Consider the following 13854-nt stretch of genomic DNA (forward strand, 5'->3'; position numbering starts at 1 on the left):
TACAAACGTACAGAAGAAATGGACATACATATGCATGAAAAGAAAGCGAGTCCAGGCAGATGTAGAAAAGAAACCAAAGAGAATAAGAGTAATGAATGAAGATGTTATGCTAAAAGCAATGTGATCTACATGTTGCAAGCGAAGTTGTATGCATTCCATTAACTTGACATCAAGGGATGTAGAGAACACGTGTGGCAAAGAAGAGAGAGCAAAAGAAATGAATACCTACTCACGAGGCTCTCTTGCTTTCTAGTAAATGACACGAAAAAGCCAAATTTCGAACAACAGATAAAGCCTCGCATAAATGAAAAAAGTATTTGCAATAATGCATATCGCATTACTACAGGATTATCACATGGCACATACTAGGATTTGGCAAACAAAGCAAAGTATGGAGTAAAGTTTAACATTCATGGAAACACAAGAAGGCCCAAAATAAGAGCCTCAACGGTCTCGGCACTAGAAAGTTTAAAAGACTACATTCATGAAAATGCTTTACCTCAACCCCATCTATCTGAAATGCATCTTCCGATAGGTTTGACAAAAAAAGAAGTGTTTAAGTCTATTGGAGAAACATAGACTCCAAAGAGGGCATGCTCCGACTTCTTTTCACAATTTGTATACTCTTTGGAAGAAGAGCTTTGTACATGTTAAAATATCAAAAAGGCAAAAAATGTCAAAGTGTTTTGGGACTTCAAGAGTGTTATAGTTTTCTACATCAAATTTTAAGTGCATTCTTTTGGAATAAATTATATTAATAAGTCTTTATTTTGAAAGTGATTTTTCGTGGATTTAAATTAATAACTCATGATTGTTTTAAAACGCGAAAGGATTGTTAAAAACAAGAAGTACAAAAGTAGGATTTAATCAAAGTTTTTGCATTAGTAGTTCACCATTATAGAGACAGATTTTGAAATTTATTATGTGGGAATGATAGTGCCAAAAAGTAAACTTTTGATTCTCGAATGATATTTTCATAAAGTAAACTTTTCATTTGGGAAGGATTTTTGGGATTAGTCCAAGAGTAGACATATGAGTCCAAAATTAATGAAACAAGTGTTGATAGCAGTCATCATTCCTTGCAGGGCCACTCTGATGGTGCCCATCTAATATAAATATACCACAGGAGTTTCTGGTCTATAGCTCCTTAAGCACCTCCTTTGCAACCTTGGTCCACTCACAATTCCCCCCATACTTGCCAAAATCTGATTTTGTATCCGTTACCTGAGGGATCTCATCATCCAGACTTTCAGGAGGACAGAAGCCTTCATTCCTCGCAACCCCACTCTTATGGTGCCCATATAACCTAGGTGTGGGAAGGGCCCTTCTCATTCCTAGCTCCTCTTCTGCAAGCTTGAAGCCATACAAAGCCAACGCACCATATAGCTCAGTGCGCATAGACGTAGAACAAGGGGATGTTGATGTGGCATGTTGGCCATTTTAACACTAATACCTAAATGAAAAGTGCTATGTACTAAATGCAAAGTTTTATATCCCAAACTCAAATTTCTACATGCTATATGCAAAAATCTATATGCAAAATGCAAAATGATATGAACCCAAGGAAGGGCACATTACTTGGTCTTATAATTTTTGGAGAGGAAATGTGCTGACTCTCCCCCCCCGCTATACGTGTGGTAATGTGGTAGATGCAAAGTACCACATGCAAAATGCAAAGTGCTATTTGCAAAATTCAAATTGCTGAGAACCATATTGAAACTTCTTTGTGCTAAGTGCAAGTTGAAAGTACTATGTGCTAAATGAAAAGTCCTATATACCAAAATACTCTGTGCTAAATGAAAAATCATATGAACCCAAGGAAGGGCACGTTCCTTGGTCTTATAATTTTTGGAGAGGAAGTGTGCTAACTTTCCCTCCATACTATACGTGTGGAAATCTAATAAACGCATAGTGCTATGTGCAAAATTCAAATTGATAATTGCTAAAATAAAACTGCTTCATGCTAGGTGCAAGTTGAAAGTAATATGTAATAAATGAAAAGTGCTATATCCCAAATTCAAATTGCTACCAAATATATACAAAGTGATAAATGAAAAGTGCTATATCCCAAATTCAAATAGCTACAAAATATATGCAAAATAATATCTACTAAACACAAACTCCTATGTGCAAAATGCAAAGAGCTATTTACCATGTTATATATTTGAAATGCTTTATGCTACATTCACATTTCCATATGCTATATTCAAATTGCTTTTAACATAAAATAGAGATGTTATAAATTTGGTGTGTGAAATATAGTGTGTTAAATTTACTAAATACAAATTGATATGAGTCCAAACAAAAGGATGTTCCTAAGTCTTATAATTTAACAAGAAGTGTCCTACTTCCTCCCACACAAACATATAATTTTATGTTAAATGAAACATTATATGTGCCAGATGCAAAGTCTTACGTGCTAAATTTAAATTCCTATGTACTAAATTTAAATTCATATGCCTTGAGTGCGATTCAAATGAACCTTAGAAATTGCACCTTCCTTCGTCTTATAACTTTAAGAAAGAAACTATGCAAACTCTATCATCACAAAAACGTATAGTTATGTGATAAATACAAAATGCTATATGATCTTATAAAATTAGAAGAGAAATCATGCAAACTCTCCTTCAAGGAGACATTCCTCCCACACAAACATATAATTTTATGTTAAATGAAACATTATATGTGCCAGATGCAAAGTCTTACGCGCTAAATTTAAATTCCTATGTACTAAATTTAAATTCATATGCCTTGAGTGCGATTCAAATGAACCTTAGAAATTGCACCTTCCTTCGTCTTATAACTCTAAGAAAGAAACTATGCAAACTCTATCATCACAAAAACGTATCATTATGTGATAAATACAAAATGCTATATGATCTTATAAAATTAGAAGAGAAATCATGCAAACTCTCCTTCAAGGAGACATTCGTTGGTGTTATAATTTTAAGATAGGAAGTGTGCTAGTTACTTTACTACTAGCTAAATTTAGTTTTTTAAAAACAAAAGCTATGATTTAATGATATGTACAAATTGTTATTTACAAATTCAAAGTTTATATCACATTACATAATATAGTCACACCTTATCTCATTTCTAATTAATTACAACCTTTGTAAACAACCTTGATATTTTGTTTGCAAATTATTCAAATTGGTGAATTTCAAGTCATTCATATTACTCTGATCTACAACAGAAAAATAAAGTAGGTATGTCTACTTTAACATATAATTTACTTTACAAATATGAAAAGGTCACTTATTGAAAGGAGAGAATGTGCTTCTCACATTAGCATAGAAAACAAGAAAAGATGATTATAACCGAGTTCTCTTCATGGCTATTCATCGATAAATTTCTAAAAGAATGCAACCGGATTACTTCTCAATATATTTCAAAGATGCAGCATTGTGTGTTTTGTGGTAGAATAGAATTTGACACACGTTCTTTCACAAAGTTAAAATCACCAATATCACTACTAGAAGCAAGTATCACACCATATGACTTATCCAATATGTTCATAAGTTTGCATGTAGAAAATGGCCTAGGACATATAAATGGCTTGTAAAGCATGCATAGATAGTCCATTTAGAAAGTTGTACTCGGATCCCTATGATACAAAATGTATTAAGAGTGGACACATTTCAAATGCAAATGCTTTCTATAATCGATATATCCCTAAATGTTTTTAAAGGTATTATGCATTATTCCCATTCCTCTATCCTTTTGGATATGGTGCCCATGATGGCAAGATGTTCTTCAACGTATACTTCAAAATGAGAATATCAACATTGTTCTCTGTGTTCATTCTTTACAAACCATACTTGATGTTGATGTACCAAATACATAAATCTATATAATACCAAGCTGAACTCAAACTACAGTATTACAAAGAGATATTGCCCAACAAAGACTACAAGATCCAAGAATATTTAAACAGGCAATAATTAGACGTATTCTTAAGTTTCAGATACCAAGTTCTATTCTTGGATCTCCTTCGTGGCACCATGGAAACTTGAAAGATCTAATGGCAATGGTTGACACATGGGGCCTTCCCATTATATTCCTTACACATACTGTAGATGAGGTATCAACCACGTCATAAGAGAACTCAACACAACCGGCTCAACATATGGCTATTGTGACATGAAGTTGGGGGTAATAAACTTCACACACCTCTTCACTTCCTATTGCTTTTGAATTGAGTGATAAAGATATTTATCATTGAGAAAGAGACATTAAAAATAAGCTTTTATGCCAAGATACCACTGTGACATGAAGTTGGGGGTAATAAACTTCACGCACCTCTTCACTTCCTGCTGCTTTTGAACTGACTGACAAAGATATTTATCATTGAGAATGGGACATTAGAAAACAAAATCTTATGCCAAAATACCACACCATACTTTCCTCCCTCAGATGAGAATGAAGATGGTAACATCCCAAGTGATGTTATAATCAAGCATAGGGAGAAGGAAAGGATCAGCAGAGGCCATAATCTCAGCGAGCCGGTCTACACCAAAGAGAAGAGTGATACGTTGTTAAAAGAAGATCTTATGGCTCAACATAACATGAACTGATATATATCAAGGAGTTTGAAGGGGCTGATTAGGTCGGATGGGTAGATTCCGAGGAAACATTGCACCTCCTTCATAGACACCTTTACACTTAGCTCAAATACACTCTACAAACTATCATTAGACACAGAGGCCTACAACTTTCAATAGAGACATGATATCATAGAATCAAGCACATAAAGATATGTACCTTGAGATGCTCTTCGCGCTGATATAAGTTTCATTGAAAACAGACAGACGGTTGAAGAGATATGGATAGTTTACTGGAAGGGGGTAAAAACTATCATGAAAATAGACTGTCAAACATAGAGACTCATAACATTTTGCAGCAGTATCTGATTAAAGATCTAAGAACATAAAGACATGCGTCTTAAAGAGAACTTCACGCTGATATATGTTTCGTAAGAAAGAGAGAAGCAGCCAAAAAGTTATGGATAGTTTACTAGATGGGGGTAAAAGCTATCATGAAAACAGACTGTTAGACACAGAGACTCATAACTTTTTGCAAAAGTGTCTAATTCAAGATATGATTACATATAAACATGAGCCTTGAAGAGAGCTTTGCGCTGATATAAATTTCATTACAATCGGACTATCGAGCAGAAAGTTATGAGCAAAACACTAATAGGGGGTCAAACTGTCATGAAAACTACCCTCCACCCAGGCTAATTTCGCCTAAGCAGGATGCTCCCTCAAGACTCCACCTTCATCAACGATCCACCCCTCATAGATTTTGCCTAGAAGAGGGGAAGAAGTTTGCATGGTGGCTCGGGAAATAAATGGACCATGTATGCACAGTGAGTGGCTGAATAGAAAGAACTTTCAAGGCTTTAAAAGAGAAAAGGGACGAGACACTCAAGAGAGAGAGAACTTGAAGTGACCTTCATTACAAATAGAGTGAGAATCCACTTCAACACTACAAACACAAGGGAGAAGAAGAGGTTTCATACATACAAGAGGGAGCGAAAGCTCCAAGACTACTCATAGAGAGAGAATAAACTAGAGAGAGATGGACTCAAGAGTCTACATAAGAGAATATCTACAAGAGGGAGAGAAGGCTCATGGAAAAGGCTTGGGGAGACTAGACCTACAGCAACATGCGGCCTAATGGTGGAAGAGATTGATGAACAAGGGAGAGGAGGGATCCTTTTATAGAGATTTTGTTACCCTCCTTCACACATTTACAATTGTTGCTTGTAGATTCCTTTCCCCATCAATCACATAAGCACGTATGTCACCATCCATGTCCTTTTTGGCTACTCTTGCCATGTGTCCCATCAAAAGATGCTCAAGACTCTTAAAATATTGAGAAAGTCAAGGGTCTCCTCACATGGAGCCCATAGGGACCCTCTCTTTTCCACATGTCCACATCCTCCTTATTCCACATAGGAGTTCTAGAAGGATTCCTCTTGACTTCACACTCCTCCACATGCCTTCCACACGCTTGGCATGTGGCCTCTCTTATATTATTGGAACACATGGACATGAGCCCACCTCTTTATATGACTCACTCTTTGTATTTTCTAAAAAAGTCATAATACCCCATACACAAATAACTCTCACCCCATACCAAGGTATTTATAATTCATACCTATGGTATTTACAATGAGCCATTCCACTCATCCTCTCAATCCCATACAATATCATAGAAAATAGAAATAAGTGAGAGGCGCTAGGCTATCACTTGATACTCAAACTCTTATCAAACATAGAGAAAAACAATATCAATGCCAAGTCAAAAATATCAATTTTTGGCGTCGCATCTTCCCCCCCCATCAGATCCTCTCTAGTACAGAGAGGGTCTGCTAGCCCTTAAGGTGGTCGAGCATAGAAGAATTTAAGGCGATACTCATTGGTGCATCCGGGTATCACCATGCCATCAATATCCTCAAGCTGATAGGTATTATTGGTGACATTCATATACATCCTTATGGAGGCATGGTCAAAAGTAACCAATCTCTGCTTCTGTTGTGGAATTAACCCTCGAGGAAACATGCCTTCTTCCACATATTGCTGAACATCCTGTAGTTTTGGCCATCCAGTGTCTACCCAAGAAACCACCCCCCGGTCTGGCACTACAATGGCTTTAGCTAACTCAGCTGCCCTTTGATTTGCTTTTCTGTTTATATGAACAAACTTGCAAAAATCAAAGTGACTACATTGTGCCATATCCTTTTGATTAAGCTCCTTCAAATGAGGACTTCTTGTCTTGTAATGCCCTTGCATTTGCTTTATAATAAGCTGAGAATCTCCTCTTACTTCCAATTCTTTAACTTGACTTTGAAGACAACCCTCCAAACCAAGAATCAAAGCATTATATTCAGCTCCATTGTTAGTTGTGATACTTGGAAGCTCTTGTCCTCTTGCCCATACCTCTTGACCTTCAGGATTCATCAAGACTATCCCCCCGGCTCCTTGTTGGCATGAAGGACTAAAAGCCCCATCAAAATACAAAACGAACGCTATTGGTGGTGTATCCCTTTCATCTATAATGTTCTCCTTACATTTCTTCTCTTCTCCTAGATCCTGCCGTCTTGTCAGCAAATCTGCCATAGTGGACCTAGTGGTATTTTCAGTGACAAAAGAGAAAGAGAACTCTTGAAGCTCTGACAACCATTTTGCAAATCTCCACCCAGGATTAGGCTTGCGAACTAGATATGCTAATACAGACTGAGAGGTAAGGAAGAAAAATGGTCGAGGTAATAAATAGGAGCGAAACTTTTTGACGGAAAACACCAAAGAGAGATCTTGCTGCTCCATTTCTCCATGTCGGCTGGCATAATAGATGGGTTGCATTCTATGTGCTTCTCCTTTTTGTAGCAATACATCTCCAACTGAATGCAAAGATACACTTGGATTTACATAAAAGTCTTGAGACCAATCAGGGGGCTTCAATATTGGGCCCTTACTCATGGCCTCCTTAAGTTGCTAGAAAGACTCTTGTTGCTCCACACCCCATTGGAAAGAAACTCCTTTTCTTGTCAACAAGTTCATGGGATGCACTATCTCTGTGAAATCATCACAAAAGCGTTGATAGTACTTGCTCTTTCCTAGAATTCTGCAAACACCAGTGACATTCTCAGGACTTGGCAATGCCATGATTGCTTGAACTTTGTAAGGATCCATTTGTAGGCCTTCTTGAGACACAATATGCCCCAACAAGACTACTTTTATTTGAGCCAAATGACACTTGCTAGGATTTAGACACCCTTTTGCTTCATCAATCCTAGCTAAGGCCATCTTTAGCTTCTCCATGTGATCTATGTGCCAAGAATAAATGCAAAAATCATCCAAAAACACCCTTATGAACTTTCCCAAGTAAGGCTCAAGAACTTGACTCATGAACCTTTGAAATGTAGTTGGTGCATTGGTCAACCCAAAAGGCATCACTCTATAAGCAAAAACTCCCCAAGGTGTGACAAATGATGTTTTCTTTTGATCTTCCTCCCGAATACGAATTTGAAAGTACCTAGAATACCCATCACATACAGAATACATCTCATGCCCTGCTACTTGGTCTAGTATTTCATCTTGGAATGGCAAAGGAAAATGATCCCTCTTAGTGCATGCATTCAAAGGACAAAAGTCCACACAAACTCGCCACTTATTTCCTTTCTTTGGTGTGACAACTACAGGAGATATCCATTCTAAATCATTAACAGGAAAGATGAATCCCACCTCAAGTAGTTGTGCTACCTCTTTCTTTAGTGCCTCAGCTTGGATCACCCCCAATCGCCTTAAGCCTTGCACAACTGGCTTGCATTTTGGCTTCAACTCAATCTTGTGCTCCATAAGAGAGACTGGTCAAACCTGTGAATAGCTTGTTGCAAAGAAACATGGAAAATCATCTAGCATATCCAAGTACTAGAGCTTCTCACTACCTGATAGAGAATCACCAAGAAGCTCTTCATTGCATTGGCGTCGTTTAGTGTGCTCCACATCCCCCACATGAAGTGTCTCTACAGGATCTTCTTGCACCACCACCTTGTTCCTTCCTGACTCACATCCCGATCAGCACCAAGACAAAGACCAAAGGCCACTCCTTCCACCTCACCCTCTGAGTTGGACTCCTCGGAGCTACACCCTGTCTCTTCTTCTTCATCGGTTAAGTCAGAGCTTGAACTTTTTGATGTTGAAGACTCCTCCTTGACAACTTCCTTTTTGCGGCTTCTGATGTTGTAGTGCACCTTCTTATCATTTCCTTGTAAAATCAATTCTCTAGTATCCCACTTTTGAATAGCCTTCACCTTGCGTAGCCCAAAATCAATGGATAGGCACGTGCATCTGGCTTGGTAGGGATCACCCACTACAAGGCATAGGCCATTTTTCGACGGAAATATCCATGCTTTTTACATTAAATTTTTTTTTTTCACGGGCGCAAACGTCGCTATAAGTGTCGCGAAAAGCATCGGAAAAGGAGCGTCGCTATATAGCGACATTGGCAAACGTCGCTATATAGCGACGATGGAAACGTCGCTATATAGCGACACTGTTAATCGTCGCTATATAGCGACACTGGTAAACATCGCTATATAGCGACGATTAACAGAAGTTAAAAAAAAGGGTTAGTGGGGCTAAACAGGGCTTCCTTTTGGCCCTGTTTAGCCGCACTAATCCTTTTTTTTTTTGTAATTACAAAAGAAAGTTTTTTATAACAAAATTTCCCTTGCTTGCAGGGTGATACAAAATTGTTCTTGTGAAATGATGAGTAACAAATGCATATACATGTCGGACATATACAATAGTGTTTGTAACAAAATTACCCTGTCGAAAGGGCGATACAAAATTGCTCAAACGAGCGGATATACAAAATGCTACTACCACTACTCATTCGAATCCGAATCATCTTCATCTTGTTGGCCTGTTCCTTGGTCCTCGACACCTGTGTCTTCTCCCTCGTCCCGCCACCTGCGTCCGATCCTTGGCCTTGTTGATCGCTTGCCTCCGATGATGGGACACTTGAGCTTTGACCCTAAGAGTGAACCATATAAATCGAAAATTAGATTGGAACTTAAATTAAAAAGTGAGATTAAAAGTAGGAGTAAACTTATACCGTGCGAGCAGCCACCTCAGCCCAATCGACTGTCGCTCCCATTGCCTCTTGTTCAATGAACCACGGCTTTGTTTCTATCCAAAATGCGCGCCACGTCTCTGCATCTGTAGGAAGACGACCCATCGCAGATTGCTGTGGATCCAATTTACGAGAGTTAGAGTTAGCTAAAGTGCATGTAATATGTAAGTAAAACAAATAGAACAATACATTAAATGGGAAGAAGTAGACTTACCACGGTTGCCTCGAACGCATACCGTCCGCCTGCACCAAAGTGCGAAGTACCTACGACGTCCAGCCGTCTCTTCGTAGCCCTCCTCTGACCCTCGAACATTTCGGGATGGTCCCTATGTTGCTTCTTGAAGTACTTCAAATCAGCTTTGTCTGCCCAGCTGGGTTTAGCCAACCCCTTTGTAATGGAAGTACACAAGGTTGATCTACGATGCTTCAGGACCAAACCCATGCGCTCTTGCATATAATCATCATTAAACTCCACATTTGGCGGATTAGGGTATCTTTGTTTTAACTCATCGATCACCGCCTGCTTCTTTTGGGCATCTTGATACTGCCAATCGGTATTTATGCCGCTCTTGAAGTAATGACTCATCAACCTCCTCATGGTGGCCATCACTGCTTTGCCCTTTTTATCTTCTATTATCTCTTCGACAGATGTGATTTGATAGGAGAGATCCCCTGATGAGTAAGGGGGACTGACGGTAGTAGAGTCTGAAGGAGTGGAAGCTGCGCGAGCGCTTCCGGAGCGAGGAGTAGCAGGGGGAGTAGGAGAGTGAAAGGGACTTGACTGATACTGTGTCTCCGGACCAAGTGGAGACCTAAAGGAGCGTGAGTGTGCTGACTCGTCGTCTACATCTCCCGAGTAAGCACAACATGAGCCGCCCATCCTACTCTTCCTTCCCTTGCGAGAGGCATGCACAGGTGATGATCCCGCGATCGAAGGGGTGCAAGGGGATGGCTGGGCAGTACGTCCACCCGTCGGTGTAGGGGAAGGAATTACAGAGGTCCTCTGAGAGAGCAGAGAGAAGAATCTCGCTGCCTCCTCATCGCTCATCTACGCTACAAACTCGTCAGGACTCCCGACAAAGCCATGCGCAGCTAGCAAAGGAGTTCCCCGAGGGGTAGTCGTAGTGCTACGTGGAAGAGGGGTCGGACCAGGGGTAGTCATAGTGCTAGGTCCGAGAGGAGTCGGGGTCCTTGGGGTAGTCGCCTGAGAGGAATCAAAGTCCTTTGGAGCATATAGATCGTGAGCTCCCCTCCTGCAAGGCTGTCCATACTCGTCGGATGAGCGACGTGATCCCATGTCTAACATAGACACAAACACGAAAACAAAAAACAAAAAAACAAACATAAGCATTCTCGTAGGCATAGGCATAGGCAAGAAGAAAGAAGAGGGAAAGGAAAGAGGGAAAGAAGATGAAAAGGAAAGAAAAGAATGAGAATGAGGAAATAGAGAATGAGAGAAGGGGGAAATAGAGAAGGGGAAAGAGATGAGGGGAAATGAGAGAAGCATAAGCATAAGCTTATGCGGAAATAGAGAATGAGCTTATGCAGAGATAGAGAAGGAGAGAAGCATAAGCTTATGCTTATGCTTCTCTCATTCTCTATTATGCTTCTCTCCTTCTCTATTTCCACATAAGCATAAGCATGAGCTTATGTGGAAATAGAGAAGGAGAGAAGGGGGAAATGAGAGAAGGGGGAAATAGAGTGGGAAATAGAGAATGAGCTTATGCGGAAATAGAGAATGAGCTTATGCTTCTCTCATTCTCTATTTCCGCATAAGCTCATGCATAAGCATAAGCTTATGTGGAAACTTAAGCATAAGCTCATGCTCATGCATGAGCATAAGCATGAGCTTATGCTTATGCTTATGCTTAAGCATAGGCATCAGAAATAGAGAAGGATCTTATGCAGAAATAGAGAATGAGCTTCCGCATAAGCTTCTCTCATTCTCTATTTCCGCATAAGCTCATGCATAAGCATGAGCTTATGTGGAAACTTAAGCATAAGCTCATGCTCATGCATGAGCATAAGCATAAGCTTATGCTTATGCTTAAGCATAAGCATAAGCATAAGCTCATGCTTATGCTCATGTGGAAAAAGAGAAGGAGCGTATGCAGAAATAGAGAACGAGTTTCTGCATAAGCTTATCTCATTCTCTATTTCCGCATAAGCTCATGCATAAGCATGAGCTTATGCGGAAACTTAAGCATAAGCTCATGCTCATGCATGAGCATAAGCATAAGCTTATTTCCACATAAGCTCCTTCTCTTTTTTCCGCATGAGCATAAGCATGAGCTTATGCTTATGCTTATGCATAAGCATAAGCATAAGCTCATGCTTATGCTCATGCGGAAAAAAGAGAAGGAGCTTATGTGGAAATAGAGAATGAGAGAAGCATAAGCATGAGCATATGCTTCTCTCATTCTCTATTTCCGCATGAGCATGAGCTTATGCGAATGAGAGAAGGGGGAAATAGAGAAGGGGGAATGAGAGAAGAGGGAATGAGAGAAGGGGGAAATAGAGAAGGGGGAAAGAGAGCAGGGTCAAACTTATGCATAAGCTCATGCTCATGCATGAGCATAAGCATAAGCTCATGCTTATGCTCATGCGGAAAAAGAGAAGAAGCTTATGCGGAAATAGAGAATGAGTTTCCGCATAAGCTTCTCTCATTCTCTATTTCCGCATAAGCTCACGCATAAGCATGAGCTTATGCGGAAACTTAAGCATAAGCTCATGCTCATGCGGAAAAAGAGAAGGAGCTTATGCAGAAATAGAGAATGAGAGAAGCATAAGCTTCTCTCATTCTCTATTTCCGCATAAGCTCACACATAAGCATGAGCTTATGCGGAAACTTAAGCATAAGCTCATGCTCATGCATGAGCATAAGCATGAGCTTATGCTCATGTGGAAAAAGAGAAGGAGCTTATGTGGAAATAGAGAATGAGAGAAGCATAAGCTTATCTCATTCTCTATTTCCGCATAAGCTCATGCATAAGCATGAGCTTATGCGGAAACTTAAGCATAAGCTCATGCTCATGCATGAGCATAAGCTCATGCTTATGCTCATGCGGAAAAAGAGAAGGAGCTTATGTGGAAATAGAGAATGAGAGAAGCATAAGCTTATCTCATTCTCTATTTCCGCATAAGCTCATGCATAAGCATGAGCTTATGCGGAAACTTAAGCATAAGCTCATGCTCATGCATGAGAATAAGCATGAGCTCATGCTTATGCTTATGCATAAGCATAAGCATAAGCATAAGCTCATGCTTATGCTCATGCCGAAAAAGAGAAGGAGCTTATGCGGAAATAGAGAATGAGAGAAGCCTAATCTTATCTCATTCTCTATTTCCGCATAAGCTCATGCATAAGCATGAGCTTATGCGGAAACTTAAGCATAAGCTCATGCTCATGCATGAGCATAAGCATGAGCTTATGCTTATGCTTATGCATAAGCATAAGCTCATGCTTATGCTCATGCAGAAAAAGAGAAGGAGCTTATGCGGAAATAGAGAATGAGAGAAGCATAAGCTTCTCTCATTCTCTATTTCCGCATAAGCTCACGCATAAGCATGAGCTTATGCGGAAACTTAAGCATAAGCTCATGCTCATGCATGAGCATAGGCATGAGCTTATGCTTAAGCATAAGCATAAGCATAAGCTCATGCTTATGCTCATGCGGAAAAAGAGAAGGAGCTTATCCGGAAATAGAGAATGAGAGAAGCATAAGCTTCTCTCATTCTCTATTTCTGCATAAGCTCACGCATAAGCATGAGCTTATGTGGAAACTTAAGCATAAGCTCATGCTCATGCATGAGCATAAGCATAAGCTCCTTCTCATGCGGAAACTTAAGCATAAGCTCATGCTCATGCATGAGCGTAAGCATAAGCTTATGCTTAAGCATAAGCATAAGCTCATGCTTATGCTCATGCGGAAATAGAAGCATAAAGAAGGGGGAAACTTAAGCATAAGCTCATGCTCATGCATGAGCATAAGCATGAGCTTATGCTTATGCTTAAGCATTAGCATAAGCATAAGCTCATGCTTATGCTCATGCATGAGCATGAGCTTATGCGAATGAGAGAAGGGGGAAATAGAGAAGGGGGAAAGAGAGAAGGGGGAATGAGAGAAGCATAAGCATAAGAGAATAAGAGGGAAAGGAAATAGAGAGTAAGAGGGAAAGGAAAGAGAGAAGGGAAAAGAGATGAGGGGG

The sequence above is a fragment of the Dipteris shenzhenensis genome, chromosome 3 (genome assembly GCF_047967505.1).
Source record: "Dipteris shenzhenensis isolate YYH24624 ecotype China chromosome 3, Dip_SZ_1.0, whole genome shotgun sequence".
NCBI lineage: Eukaryota > Viridiplantae > Streptophyta > Polypodiopsida > Gleicheniales > Dipteridaceae > Dipteris > Dipteris shenzhenensis.